Source organism: Echinops telfairi, unplaced genomic scaffold (genome assembly GCF_000313985.2).
Source record: "Echinops telfairi isolate 266 unplaced genomic scaffold, ASM31398v2 ScPeMD7_7424;HRSCAF=8462, whole genome shotgun sequence".
In the NCBI taxonomy this organism is placed as follows: domain Eukaryota; kingdom Metazoa; phylum Chordata; class Mammalia; order Afrosoricida; family Tenrecidae; genus Echinops; species Echinops telfairi.
The window spans coordinates 75,684,345-75,694,251 of NW_022111324.1; the positions used below are offsets into that span (position 1 = coordinate 75,684,345).

A 9,907-nucleotide genomic window follows, 5' to 3' on the forward strand; every position below is an offset into this window, starting at 1 on the left:
ATCACATGCAGATGAATCCAAGGTCCCCAGGGCAGGTTTGTGACTGAGGAATCCATTTTGGCGGTCCATGTCTGATGGCAGGCAGCTAGTGGCTTCCATGACAAGATGGTGGGCTGCTGGCTGACCCCCTGAGAGCCCGATGTCAATGAGCCAGATTCTGAATCCAGATCCAGCAAAAAGCAGGCAAATGTTCCCTCCGTATCCACTTACAAGAAGTGAGCTAATCCCAGGGAAACTTCCTTTCAGCTGCATCAGGGCCATGATACAGAAGGTATGATAAAATAGGATCAGAAGTTGTACTCTAACCTTACAATTGCATGGCTGCTCACTTTAGATCCCATATGGAATTGATGATGTTAGGCCACATCGTGGGGGTGCCCTAGGCCTCAACTGAAAATGCTGGCCCAGCCGCCAAGTTGACACAAAACTTAACCATACAAGTTAGTATGAATATTCAATGATATAATAGAAATTAAATGCCTGCCAAGTGTTCTGTTAAGCATTGGTTTCCTTCCTTCACTTTTACCAACACAAAGCATCTTCAATGGTATCCTGGTAATATCCTTCCAAATCCTTTGTGATATTGATGCACGGAAAGGGGCACGAGGAGCAAGAGTTGGGAGAGATAGGTTCTAAACTTGGCACCGGCACTTGTAAGCATTGGGTTCTATTTTTTCAATCATTTTATTGGGTGCTTGTACAATTCTTTTTTTTTTTTTAACTGTGCAACCCACTTCAGTGCCTTAAGCCTACCAGGTAAAGCCAGGCAATGGTTCAGGGTGACAGTTTGCTTTGGCATGGGACACTGTGAGCTTGTACAATTCCTATCACAATCCATACATACATCTGTTGTCAAGCACATATGTACATTTGTTGCCCTCATCATTCTCAAAACATTTGCCTTCTACTTGAGCCCTTAATATAGGCTCCTCATCCCCCCCCATGAGCCCTTCATAATTCATGAATTATTATTATCTTGTCATATATTACACTGTCCGATGTCTCCCCCCGCCCTCTTCTCTGCCATCCATCCCCCATGGAGGAGGTTATACGTAGATTCTTGTAATTGGTTCCCAGAGCACTGTGTTCTTAAACAAATTGCTGAACCTCCCTGCCTCGGTATTTCCAGATCAATTAACATAATTCATTTCTTAATGTGACTCTTCCATCCACATCTCTGTAACTACCATTAAATGATTGGGTAAAACACTGCAAATAGGATGTGCAAAACACTAATAGAGGGGGTTGGCCAATTTTGCTATTCCCCCAGTTGTACGAATGAGGTTTTCTAGCAGCCAGAAGAGAGAATTCTGGGAACCATCGAGGAAGATGAGCCACCAGCAGAGCATGTTCAAAACCCCTGCCGGAAGTGGTGGGGGCAGCAGGGCCCAGGCCACACTGAGACCGGACGGGGGCCAGTGCCAAGAGCTCATCAGACGTGCAGAAGCGCAGTGCTGCCACTTGGAGACTGTGAAGGTGAGTAGCAGATGGGCTTCCTGGCCCAGGAGGCAGTGGCCAAGGGGACCGTGTGACGGAGAGGGTGTGAACCAGGGAGAGACTTGGTTGCGAGCTCAGGAGAAGTGCTGTTGTAGTCTAAAGACTGCATTCTTAATATTTTATGATCCTGGCTTGTGGTAGCCTATTAATTTCCCTAAGAAGTGTTTCTGTGGGGGAAAAATAGTGCTCTGTGGCCATTGTGACAAATTATCACACCCAGCAGAAAAATGAAGTGTCTTGGGAAGAATGGTTGGTGTCAGAACAGGGTAAAAGAAGGTGAAGGGTGAGGAATGTCTGCCCGCTGCCTTGTGGCAATTGGCCTTAAGCTGGGGTGGCGATGGAGTCTCCTTCTCCTCTGTGCAGTCAGACTGGCCCCTCATACCTTTTTCCTGCACGAATTTAAATCATAGTGTGAAGATGGATGACGATAAACTTAAGGTAATAAAAGTTTAAATTATAATACACACATGAGCCTTGGTGGCATTGTAGTTACACATTGGGCTGCTGACTGCAAGGTTAGCAGTTCAAAACCACCAGCTGCTCTGAAGGAGAAAGATGAGGCTTTTCTATTTCTTTAAAGAGTTACGATCTCAGAAACTGGGACAGTTCTAACCTGTCCTATAGGATCACCATGTGTCAGAATAGACTGTGGCAGTGAGTTTGTTATGTATATGCATCTGCTGTATATGTATCTGCCAAGCCATACTATCTAGTACATATGCATGTATTATATACATTTAAGTTTAATGGGGCTTAGCATGATACTACCTCACTAATAAAAACTATGACATGAACTTTTTATTAAAATCTTATTTGCACACACCATATAAAAAGATTATTTCAAAATGGATAATAGGTATAAACCTTTGTAACCTTGGTTAGTGATAGCTTATCAGAGCTGATACAAAATCAACAAAAGAAAAAGAATAAACGACATAAACAAAGTTAAAACTTGTGTCCTTCAAAGGATCCTGTCAAGAAAGTCAAAAAGAAGAACTCACTGAATGAGAGAAAATACTTAAAAATCATATATCTGATAAGGGAGGGAGGAGTTTTTTCTAGAACATATAAATAATTCTTAATACACAAATGACGAATAAATAAGCACAGGAAAAGATGTTCAACATCATTGTCATTGTTGTTGTTTTGGGTGCTTTCAAGTCAGTTCCAGCCATATGGCCCTCATGTACGCGTATAACAGAAGGAAAGACTGCCCAGTTCTGTGACATCCTCACAATGATTGTTGTTTGAGGCCACAGCTGCAGCCACTGTGTCAGTGAGGATCATCCTCTTTTTCATTGACCCTCTATATTACTAATGAATGGCCACCAGGTTTTCTGTGGCTAATTCCTCAGAAGTGGACAGCCTAATCCTTCATCATAGTCTATTGTTAGTCTGGAAGCTCGACTGAAACCTGTTCACCTTGGTTGACTGCTGGTATTTGAAATACGGGCGACATAGCTTCCAGCTTCACAGCCACACACAAGCCACCACAACATGGCAAACTAACAGACAAGTGGTACTGAAGGAAGATATCCAAGCTTCACCGAAGGCATCAGCAAATTGCTAATTGACAGGAATTGACAGAATACCAAATGAACTATTTCCATGAGCTGATACGTGTAAAATGTTGCCGAAGATCATCCAACAATTGTAGCTGTACACTTGTAACTCCCTGTGACAGAGAACAGCCAGAGTTTCAAGTGGGAATCCGAAGAAGACTTGCAACAAAGGGGATCTGCTAATGTCACATGGATGTTGGCTGAAATCAGGGAATGCCTGAAAATTTGATTTGTGTTTTATTGGCTACCCAAAGGCAGTCAGCTGTGTGGATCACAACCTTGAGAAGAATGGGCATTCCAGAACACTTTGTTATGCTCATGCAGAACCTGCACATGGACCAAGAGACAGTCTTTCAAACAGAGCAAGGAAATATTTCATGGTTTTAATCAGGAAAGGTGTACAATAGGTTTGTATCCTCTCAACACATTTGTTCAATCTGTCACTGAGCAAATAATCAGAGAAACTGGACTATCTGTAGAAGAACATAGCCTCAGGATGGGAGGGGGGCTTATTAACAACCTAAGATATGCAGGTGACGCCACCTTGCTTGCTGAAAGTGGAGAAGACTTGAAGTGCTTGCTGATGAAGATCAAGGATTGCAGTCTTCAGTATGGATGACAACTCAATGTGAAGAAAAGCAAAGCCCTCACATTTGGACCAATAGGTAATATAATGATAAACAAAGAAAATTGCAGTTGGCAAAGATTTTTGTCTTGCTTGGATACACAATTGATGCTTACGGAAAGAGAAGTCAAGAGATCAAATACACTGCATTGGGAAAATCTGCTGTACAAGATCTCTTTAAAGTATAGAAGAGCAAGGATGTTACTGTACAGACAGGTGCACCTGACCCAAACCATGGTATTTTTAATTGCATCCCATGAGTGTGAAAGTTGGACATTGACACGTCCAAAGTCCATGAGACTATGTCTTGCTATACTTCCTTCTAAGTAGCATTAATTAGTCATTCTCCCTGCCATGGAGTCAATGTTCATTCATAGGAGGGAGAACTGCCCAGGTGGGTTTCCACAACTGTAACTCTCCATGAGAGTAGAAAGCCCAACCTTTCTCCGGAGGAGCGGATGGAGGTTTCAGACTGCTCACATGCAGATCGCAGCCCAACGGACAGCCCCTACATCACCAGGGCTCCTAATGAATCATTAGGGAAATACAAATTAAAACCACAATGAGATACCCCTTCATACTGTCCTAGGAGAAAGTCAGCGCAAGACTATAATAGTGGGGAAGAACAAAACTTTACTTTGCATATGTGGTAAAGAAAAACAGAGAAGTGGAGAAAGGGCTGACAAGCCATCAAAGGTATGTCCACACAGACTTAGTAGTTGAGTTGTTAGTGGTTTGGTTCTTTCATTAGCTAAACTAGATATGAACTGTTAACTTCTGCAAAGATCTTTGTTAAACTTTGTAATAAAGACAATCAGGAGGGCTCTTTTGTTGATCCCTCAGGCCAGAATTGGGGAGGACGCAGGAGATGGCTCGCTTCTATTTCATGTTAGTCTTGAGAGGGACGCCCTTAAATTTACCTGCCTTTGTCTTTGTGTACATCTCTTTTCCCTCTGTCTTTCTTAAAGGCAACCTGCTCCCACAGCCTTCCTGGATTGTCGGGCAGATTGCTTAGGGCTACTGTCCCTCCAGTCTACTTGTGACGTCACCTGGGTGATGTGGGGGCCAGAACGTGAATGTAGGGTATGCAAGATAGCAGTAGGGCTATTTCAGCGCTTGGATAAAACTGGGACTTGGCCAGAGGTACCTTCAGTTTTAGGTACTAATGCATAACCCACTACGATGCCTATTTTTTTCTTTTTTAAAACGATAATAATAAATTTTGGGGCTGACGTGGAAGGCCACATATACTGCTGGTGTTGATGCAAAATAGTGCAGTCACTTTGGAAAACAATCTGGCAATTCCTCAAAAAATTAAACACAGTGTAACCATAAAACCCAGCCACTCCACTCCTTGAAAAGAAAGAAATAAAACATAGACCCACACAAAAACCTTATTTGAATGTCCATAGCAACATTATTCATAATGGCTAAAAAGAGAGACCATTCCAAGTGTCCTTCAATGGATGGATCTTCAAAATATGGAATTTTGTTCAGCCATAAAAGGAATGAAGTACTGCTACAGCACACCAAGTATGAACCTTGAAACCATCACGCCAAGTGAAAGCAGCCCATCCTAAACGAGCGGATTGTGAGATCCCACTTTAAAGAGCTACTTGACATCAAGACATTTCCAAATAAGGCAAATCTATAAAGCCAGAAAGCAGGTCAGTGGTTGCCCAGGGCTGTGGGTGCAGGGGAAAGACAGAAAGCTTTACAGTCTCGGGAATCCACAGGAGCAGCTCTACCGTGGCCTGTAGGGTCAATGTGCATTAGAATCCCCTCACTGGCAGTGGGAGGACTCTTTGTGGGAAGTGAGGAGTATTTTGGGATACACAGGAGACGCATTCTCAAGGATAACTTAGAGAGAACATTTATTAAATGTTCAAAGGGACAAAGACAACACGAAGACACAGGCACAGCATTTGGATGAGGGAGGCCATTAGCACAAGGTCACAATGACGGTGGAGGATTCAGTTAGGATGCTAGTTAAATAAGGCATAGAACAAAGGAAAGGGTCACAAATCCACGATTGGTGGCATTTCAATGCATCACCGTTACAAGTGGGACTACAGAAGCAGAAACAGCCATGACTGAGCCATGTTAGAAAGAAGAGTTTGTAAGATTGGCCCCAAGCCTTCCAACCAAGGCAGGATGGAGACCCTGCGCTGCCCATCAAGGACACACCCAAGCAAGCCCCTTGGGCAGTGGTTCTCCACCTTCCCAATGCCGTGACCTTGAATATAGTTCCTCATGTGGTGGTGCCCCCCCCAACCTTAACATTATTTTCGTTGCTACTTCGTAACTGTAATTTTGCTAGTTATGAATCGTCATGTAAATATCTGATAGGCAGGATGTATTTTCATTGTTACAAATTAATCACTATGCTTTCATGATGTTCAATCACAAAAACAATATGTAATTATATGTTGTGAAATATTGATTTCCAATGACAAATCAATGAAATTTTGTCTTGAAGCATGGTGTAGCATGGGTAACAGTCTTCATGCCGGCTACTTGTATGTGGGTGGACCCAACTGGAGACGGATAGAGGAGCAGTGTCTTGATTCCCAACCATCAGAAATAGGTGTTTTCTGATGGTCTTAGGTAATCTCTGTGAAAGGGTCGTTTGACCCCCAAAGGCGTTGCGACCCACAGTTTGAGAACCGCTGCCCTAGGAAACCTCTCTTTGGGCTGTTTTAAGAGAGGTTTCTGTTAGATCTCTCAGGGGAGAGATATACCTCGGTCCTGGGCTCTGTGAGAGAAAGAATTCACGCCGAAGCCTGGTTTGTGACCCAAGTGGGTTTTATGAGCGTTAGAAGACGTTTCAGGTTCACACAGGCACCAGCAGGGCTCATCACGAACATGCAACCTGCCTGGAAACTGCTCGCAAAGTCCCGGTACACTCCGGGCTCCTCCCTTTTCAATGATTCCGCGGGGAGGCGGGGAGGACGACCCTGGTCGACCCCATTGGCTGAATTGAATTCACTTGGCCTAGGTGGGCCAATGCAGGTGCAGCACCCACCCAGGTGTACCTGGCGGGAAACCTGAACCCCTGAGCATGTGCAGTGTGCCACTCCTTTGGGCCCGTAGCTTGGACCTCTGGGCATGCGTAATGGACGTCCCAGCCCTTACGCTAGACTACCGAACAGTTTCCAATGCACTTTCCAATACACTCTGCCTGAGGACAAGATTCTCTACGTTCTTGGTTAACGGTCATGAGCAAGTCAATGGAGGCTGAATCCACCTGGTAAACCAGGTGCTTAGAATTTAACCTCTAATACAGGGGTAGGGTGGGGATGAGGGAGACGGGGGTAATAAAAATATTCTAAAATTGTAATGATTATCACACAACTCTGATTATGCAAAACCCATGACGTGTGCACTTTAAATAAACTCAGTGCCATTCAGTAGATGCTTACTCATAACGACCCTAGAGGGCAGGGTAGAACCGTCTCTGTGGGTTTCCAAGACTGCAACTCTTTACCGGAGTAGAAAGAAAGCCCGGCTGGTAGTTTTGAACTGCTGGCCTTGAAGATAGCAGCCCAACATGTATCCCCTACGCCACCAGACTCCTGCACCTTAAATAGTTGACAGTATATGGTTTGCTAATGATACTTAAGTAAAGCTGTCGGGGTGGGGTGGAGAAACACTTTAATTGGAGAAAACCCTTAATGGATCCCTTTCCAAGGCTCTCCCCTGGGGCCATTTAAAATGCAAGCTGCAAACACAAACCAAGCACAAGCTGCTTCCCTTTTCCCTTTTGTCAAACATTTTACTTGCTGTTCTGCAAACTCCGCTAGAAAAAGAAGCTGCTTTTCCTGTTGGACCCACGTGGCGACAGGAAGCTGTAAATTGCATTCCTGGACGGTCCTAATTCCTTAGAATGAGACCTAGGAGGGTTATCAAATACCTACTTCTCCTGAGACCCAGGTGAAAGTTTCATTCGGTTAAATAGAGGAGGGGATCATTAAACCCACTTCCTAGGGCTCGAGTGAGCTCATTTACATAAAACCCCTGGCTCACATCCCAGCAAGTGAGCATCAGCTCTCCGCTACTCTTTCCTATGTACTGTTTCCTTAAATTGTGCCCAGAACGAATGAAATATCGTTAGCTGTATTTCTAAGAGACTGCTTCTAAAGACATTATGCTCAGCAAGATTTGCTGGCCTATCCCAGGTTATTTGTAGAGATTTTGTCAGTTTTCAATCAGCATAATGAAGCCATGGCAACCTCTTTCAACCATTACTTGAGTAACTGTTAGGTAGCTAGCTTAGGGACAGGGGCTTGTCCCTAACCTGCCTGCAAAGGCCCCCATAAAGGAGGTTGGAAAGACATCAGATAACCATTAGACACCTATGAAGACCCCAAACTGAGCATGCTCATAATCAAGCCCCTAGCCAGGTGGGAGGTACACCTGAGGGCCCAAACTAGGCCCAGGCTCGTGACGTCACCCAGGTGGGCTTCACTCAGTCAATGGGGTCAACCAATACTATCAAGGACGTCTCCCCAGCCAGAGCCTTGAAATAGCCTGGCTGTGGGAAGGTCGCTTACTCTGCTCCTGGTCAGAGGCAGGGGGTGGGGAGGGGTGTCTTCCTCCCCTGCACCTGCACCCATGCGCCCTCTCTGCGCCTACTTGGGGCCTACAGCTTCTTGGTCCATATGCTCTTAAGCTTCTGAGGTTCTTGGGCTTCTGGCTTCCCAGGATGCCCCCCCCCCCCAAGATCCACACACGTGGGTGCTCTTTCCCACGTGGTTGTTCGTGCCCAGTTATGAACCTTAGCGCGGCTTCCATGCGGCTTGGCATGCTTTCTAGAAACAGCGTGGCCCCTTTTGTGACTGTAGCGCCTGAAACCTGTCCTGTCCTTCATAAAAATTCACTTGGATCACACAACGTGCTTCACTGTGAATTGTTTCAGAGTGTGCAGCAAAGAACCGAGGTATTACCCACTCCAGAAACCTAACAACAAGCTATGGAAAAGTTATAGGTTATTCAAACTTTGGGAGACAAAGTAGAGAGACGTGGTTTCTGTATGCACAAACACACAGGAACATTGTCCAAAGGCCCTAAATCAATTGCGGGACATCAATTAGGGGAGTACACCTAGATGAGCCTACCCGAGGGGGAGGTCTTGTCATCAGAAAGTTGTCCAAACCAAAAAGATTGGATGACTCAACAGTGAATTTGTGAGCCTAATCCTGAAAGATTGCCCCCTCAGGCCCTGTGTTCATGAAATGTAAGGCAGCGTTACTCAAACGCAAACTACTAAACTCACTGCCATCCAATTGGCTCTGAGACAAATAAACAAAATTGGTTCCGACTCGGAGACTCTAAAGGACATTGTAGAACTGCCCCTGTGAGTTTCCAAGACTTTACATTTTTCGAGCAGAAAGCCTCTTCTTTCTACCTTGGGAAGGCTGGTTTCAAATTTATAATCTTGTGGTCTGTATCCCAACATATAACCCACTAACTACTCCACTAGGGCTCTTTCAAGGAAACGTTAGGATTGGATAATGACTGATTTTACTTTCTCTTCTTAACTCTGGTATTCCAGGCAATTCAATAAAGTGCAACTAACCAGTATAACTTTGTAGCAAATCTTTATTTACTATCCACTCTCTGGCATGTAAGGAGCCCTGGTGGTAGAATGGTTAAGCACTGGCTGCTAACAGAGAAGTTGGTGGTTTGAACGTTCACTAGCCACTTCACAGGAGAAAGGCTGCAGTCTGCTTCCATAACGATATGTTGCCATCGAAATGCTACATGGCAGTTCTGGTTAGTCGATAGGGTCATGATGAATCAACTGGGCTTGTGTGTTTGTTTGGTTATGTGTCAGTGTATTGGTTTCCTAGGACTGCCATAACGAATTACCACACCATGTGTGGTTTGAAACAAGCCAGAGAACATGGTTTTTATTCTAGAAACTTTAAGCCATTGAAGGTGACAGAAGTGTTTAAGATGTGGTGCGTCAAGAGACACAAACAGAAGCCACACAAGCCTGGCGGGATCTCTTTAAAGTTTTCCTGAAGTGTACTGTTAGAGCCACAAGCATGCACCACTCGGTCTCCAGCGTTGAGGAGTGTAGACCATCTCCAACTGCTGCACCCTAGGATCTGCCATAGCATTCATTAATGCACATGCCACACTCTCCCACCCCAGGCTGTTCCTTACTAAGAGCTGGCTATGGCTCAACTGCTAGAACTGGGCCATTTCCGAGAGCAGG

General features: G+C 44.8%; 1 pseudogene; it reads right to left on the bottom strand.

The window, feature by feature from the left end:
- Window positions 1-719: 719 nt before the first annotated feature.
- Window positions 720-840, bottom strand: LOC115872470 (annotated as a pseudogene).
- Between the last annotated feature and the right edge of the window lie 9,067 nt (window positions 841-9,907).